The sequence below is a fragment of the Pleurodeles waltl genome, chromosome 4_1 (assembly GCF_031143425.1).
Source record: "Pleurodeles waltl isolate 20211129_DDA chromosome 4_1, aPleWal1.hap1.20221129, whole genome shotgun sequence".
NCBI lineage: Eukaryota > Metazoa > Chordata > Amphibia > Caudata > Salamandridae > Pleurodeles > Pleurodeles waltl.
The window spans coordinates 940,581,827-940,587,826 of NC_090442.1; positions in this window are offsets into that span (position 1 = coordinate 940,581,827).

Here is a 6,000-nt window from a genome sequence, read left to right on the forward strand (position 1 = left end):
ATGCTTCAGCTGTAGTGGAAAGTAATCTGCTGGGTTTTGATCCTTACCCGGTTTGTGCACAATTTCATAGACATATTAGTAAAGTCATAACCCCCACCTCCTGGTGCAAGGGGGCATCTTAGCCTTCAGGTTTCCACAAATTGTAAGCAACTCCTGGTGATCCATGATGACGGTTAATCTTTTTCCATAGAGGAATACATGAAAATATTTGCAGGCCCACACCACAGCCAGACTCTCCTTCTCTGGCTGAGCGTAAGAATGTTCTGTATCAGACAGGCTTCAAATGGCAGAGGCCACAATGTGTGATGGAGCATCTGGATGGCCATTGTGTTGAGAAAGGATGGCTCCCTAGCCCTACAGGGCTTGCATCAACTGTTATTTCAGTATGCATCTTGGGGTCAAAGTAGGCCATTTCTGGTTAATTCTCAATTGCACGTTTAATGTCTTTGAAACTCTGGTCGCATTCCGGAGACAACTCAAACGGTACATTTTGCTTTGCCAAGTCTTTCAATGGGGCACCCACTGTAGCAAAATCATAGGTGTCTCTTGAGCAACCTGGCCATGCCTGAAAAGAATCACATCTTGGGAGGGGGCAAGTGGATGATGGTGCTTGCACCTTGTCTGGAGTCATTCCCCCATCAGAGAATATGTGCCCAAAGAGCGAGACCTGCATCAGTGAGTAGCTGGCACACTTCGGTAAGGGCTTTGTTGTTTTCTCCCAAAAACCAGTATGCCATCACTGTAATTGACCTTTGCAGCATTCAGAGAGACCTGCATCAGTGAGTAGCTGGCACGTTTGGGTAAAGGCTTTGTCCTGTTCTTTTTGTGTTCTCCCAAAAAACAGTCTGTCATCACTTTAATTGAAAGCATGCATAACAGGTTGGATCACTCGGCAAATAACATCAAATAACTCAGCAGGTAAAGATCCTCCAAAACTCAGTTTATTCTATTTGAACAAACCAACGTGAGTTGAAAAGGTAGTAATGCACCTGCGGTTCTCCTCTAAAGAAAGCTGATGATATCCTTTATTCAGGTCAAGCCTGGAAAACACTTTGGCTCTCTTCAATTGCATGTTCATGTCTGCTATGTGTGGGCCAGGATGTATTTCCCTCTTAATGGCTTTGTTTGCTGGGTGCATATCAAGGTAAATGTGACCCACTCCTCAACTGGTCTTTTTTGATACTACTACTATGGGTGAAACTCATGGTTTGGGGCCTGCTGAGCGTTCAATGATGTCATGTTTTAAGAGGGCTTCCAACTTTTTCTCTACAACTTCTTGTAGATTGAAACCAACTCTGTGGTGTCGCCTAGCACAGGGCGAATGTCTTTATTGATATGAAGCTGTATTTTCATTTTTGTTTAGTTTTCCCAGACCCTGGAACAACAATGGGAATCAGCTCATAATGTCTGACAGAACACTGGTTGTACTGAGGGACATCAGTTCCATGTCAGCAGCAGTGGCAAAACTGAGTTAACAGGCATTCAATGAAGACCCTTATAGAACATGAATGGTTTGCACTGATGTCTTTTTGTGTCGCATTGTTGCTAAGAATGACCGTTGTCTTTGCATTGGCTCAGAAGCCGCTTAAGTATACACCTTTGTGCCTGATGGAGTGAGGCAAGGCACAGGGGATAGGCTGTTAAACATTTCTGTTGGTATGATGTTATTCAAGGCACCATTGTCTATAAAGAAAGTTATTGGATGATCGTTCGCTTTCACCTTTTTTTTTGCAAAAGTGTCCCAAAGGCATTTGTTGCTCTGTTAGGTGAACTTTCTTTAAACTATGGTTTTCTTTACAGGTAAACAACCCCACATGCACATGCTGTCTTTTGGTGGGTATCATCAATGCACATTCAACTTCTATGCTGGAACCTGATGGAATGTTGAAGGCACTTTCTATGATGAGTTCAATGATGATTAATTTTGCCTGGTCTCTATTTGTCGTAGCTGATGTTGATTTTTGGTTTTAGGGGCACGGTACGAATGCTTCCGTACCATTCTTGCTATCATTTTCTCTTGCTTTCATGATGCACTTAAGTTTTCTTTGGCTCAGCACACAGTTAAGAAATGGTTCTCTTTTCCACAACATTTGCAAACTTGTCCTACAGCTGGACATTTACCTTCCTGGGGAAATGAAAATCCATTTCAGAAGCATCATTTTGTTTCCTTTGAAGACGCTGACACATTATGGCGGTCATTACAACATTGGTGGTAAAAGCTGCTTACCGCCGTGCAGAAGACCGCCAACACACCGCCACGGCTGTGGAAAACCGCCACAGCCATTATGACCCACAGCACGGAATCCGTCAAAATTCAGACACCCACACAAGTCTGCCACACCAAAGGTCAGTGATAAACTGGCGAAAACAAAAACTCCACCGCCACGCCAACAGAAATACGCCCACACTATCTTGACACACGAATCCACGCGGCGGTCTTTCAACCGCGGTATTCCATTGGCGGTACACACCGCAGCACTCAAAATACACACACTCTTACAAAACACAGCCACATTGGATAATTCGAAATATACACACCTGATACACATACACACACCACTCCCACACACCCAATACAATATATAACACACACCCACATCACCCACAAACCCCTATGACCAAAAATCACGAACGAAGGCCAGAGAGAGACACCACCATCAACAATACTAGCATCTACAGGCACACAACACCATCACCCACATAACTTCCACGCACCTCACACTAAACACCACTACATATCAGCACACTTATCACCCCACACACCACCCCACACATCACCTACACCACCCCATGGCACGTCAAAGACACCCCAGGTTCTCAGAGGAGGAGCTCAGGGTCATGGTGGAGGAAATCGTCCGGGTAGAGCCACAGCTATTCGGATCACAGGTGCACCACACCTCAATTGCAAGGAAGATGGAGCTATGGCGACGAATAGTGGACAGGGTAAGCACAGTGGGACAGCACCCAAGAAATCGGGAGGACATTAGGAAGAGGTGAAACGACCTACGGGGGGAAGGTGCGTTCCGTGGTCTCAAGACACCACCTGGCGGTTCAGGGGACTGGCGGCGGACCCCCACCTCCTCCCCTACAACTAACAACATGGGAGGAGCAGGTCTTGGCGATTCTGCATCCTGAGGGCCTCACAGGAGTAGGTGGAGGAATGGACTCTGGTAAGTCAAATTTTAACTATTACATCCCCCACCCTACCTGCATGCCAGCACATACCCCCACCCTCACCATCACCCCCATCACTCCAACACCTCACAAATGTTCCAACATCACAAACCACACATCCTAACCCCAAGCCCTGCATGCAATAACAAAGCATGGACACCCATCACCAATGCATGCCCACTGCACATACCCATACACCCCCCTAAACCATCATCACACAAAGTCCCACACAGGAATGCAAGCACTGGGGTACACGGTCACCCACCCATTGCACACCATGCCACACACAGATGTAATAAACATCCTTTTATACCCCTGCAGGACTCCTACCCAACGTCACCGGACAGGAGGGTCCACACATGTCCACACCACCAACCGAAGAGGCCCACAGTGATGACAGCACCTCTGTCCAACTGGATGTAGATGACCACCCCTGCCCACCGGGGACCTCAGGACAGTTGGTTCCCCACACACAGTCACTGGCCACCACAGAGCTTCCCCCCTCTGGAAACTCCAGCACAGCACCCACCCAGCGAGCCCATACCTCCGTCCTCAGGACACGTCAATCAGCAGTGTGTCCACCACTACAGGGAACCCAGGCTAACCCACCACCCCAACAACAACAGGGACCTGGTGGCTTTGGTAGTAGGCACACGGTCCAGGGGACGGAGGCCCAGGAACACAGGGGAACTGGGAGGGCTGCTGTGCGACAGGGCACGGAACCCACTCTCCACGAGGCCCTCTCCTCCATCATGGGAGCCTACCACCACTACCAGGAGACGATGGCAACAGTACTGGCCAAGTTTCAGGAGACCCAGCGCCTGCAGGAGGAACAGTATATGGGCTTCAGGGAGGAAATCAGAACCATCAATTCTACCCTGGGCACCATCGTAGGGGTGCTGAATAAGTACTCAACACCAGGAAGGACACTGTGGCATTACAAGTGGCCCCTTTCACTAGCCTGGACAATGAACTGCCCACCACCTGCGCCGGCGCTAGTGGACAGGAGGTACCGCCACAGGACCACCACACCAGCACCCCACCCCCTGCAGAGGGAGAACCATCTTGCAAACGGTCCCTGAGATCCAGGAACAAGACAGAGAATGATCCCAGGACCCCCACCAAGAAATGAGACCACCCTGATTGTCATCCTGCTCACCTAATAGATACACACGGTGCCTCTGGAGTTGACCCATCACATAAGGGATGCTGCTATTCCGCAGGATGTAGGCGTCATGCACTGAGCCAGGGAACTTGGCATTCACATGGGAGATGTACTGGTCGGCCAAACATACCATCTGTACATTCATCGAATGATAACTCTTCCGGTTTCTGTACACCTGTTCACTCCTGTGGGGGGGTACCAAAGCCACATGTGTCCCATCAATGGCACCTATGATGTTGGGGATATGTCCCAGGGCATAGAAATCACCTTTCACTATAGGCAAATCCTCCACCTGAGGGAAAACGATGTAGCTCCGCATGTGTTTCAGCAGGGCAGACAACACTCTGGACAACACGTTGGAAAACATAGGCTGGGACATCCCTGATGCTATGGCCACTGTTGTTTGAAATGACCCACTTGCAAGGAAATGGAGTACTGACAGCACCTGCACTTGAGGGGGGATTCCTGTGGGATGGCGGATAGCTGACATCAGGTCTGGCTCCAACTGGGTACACAGTTCCTGGATTGTGGCACAGTCAAGCCTGTATGTGATAGTCACATGTCTTTCCTCCATTGTCGACAGGTGCACCAATGGTTGGTGCACCGGAGGATGCCGCCATCTCCTCACATGTCCCAGCGGACGGTGCCTATGAAGGACAACAGCGAGAACAGAGTCAAACAACTCAGAGGTACGTACCCACAGCTTACACAGAACACCAATCATAATCTAAAAAGTGGCCTGTATGTGTGTTGAGTCTAGGCCTAGGTATGTGTGACGCAGTTGAAAATGAAGCCATGTGGGCCCCTGAAATGGCGGCTGCCTGACCTGTAATGTGGGACAATGGGATGTGATGTAACTGCGCTGGCGTTGTGCACCGTCGCGGTCGAAGACCGCGGCGCTATGCTGCATTGGTTAACACTGGACCCTATGGGTCCCAGGAGCCAATGACGATGTACGCCGGTGGTGACGGTACGCACCGCCGTGGACGTGACCGCCATTTCTATCTGTTCAATCACTCGATACCTGATCTTCGACAGGAGAGGACCTACACTGCAAGTGCTGCTGTGACCTCGGTCTGGAAAAGACAATGGCTCGAGTGTCTGGGGAAAGGGCCCATGTCTTCACATCGGAGGAGTTGGAGAAACTCGTGGATGGGGTCCTCCCCAGTACATGCTACTCTACGGTCCTCCAGACAAACAGGTAAGTACACTGAGAGCATGCTGTATGGGCTATGCCTGTGTGGAGAGAGGTGGATGTAAGAAGGAAGGGGGAGAGTGCGGCGTGCATAAAACGAAGGTGAGTGCATATGCCACATGGCAAGGGTAGGGATGGGGGCCAATCACTTTGACGGTGCAGTTGGTAATAAGTTTCTCTTCCCCCTGTACAACTCATGTAGGTCAGCACCCACCAGAAAAAATATATTTGGCGTGCCATCGCCAAGGATGTCTGGACCCTGGGGGTCTACCACATACGGAGCACCCACTGTTGGAAAGGAAGGGAGGACATTCGCCCCTGGAGCAAGAAGATGGCAGAGGCTCAGCTGGGGATGGCCTCCCAACGTGGGAGGGGTGCCCGTCGCACCATGACCACCCTGATGTTCAGGATCCTGGCGGTGGCGTACCCGGAGTTGGATGGGCGCATAAGGGCATCACAGCAGCCA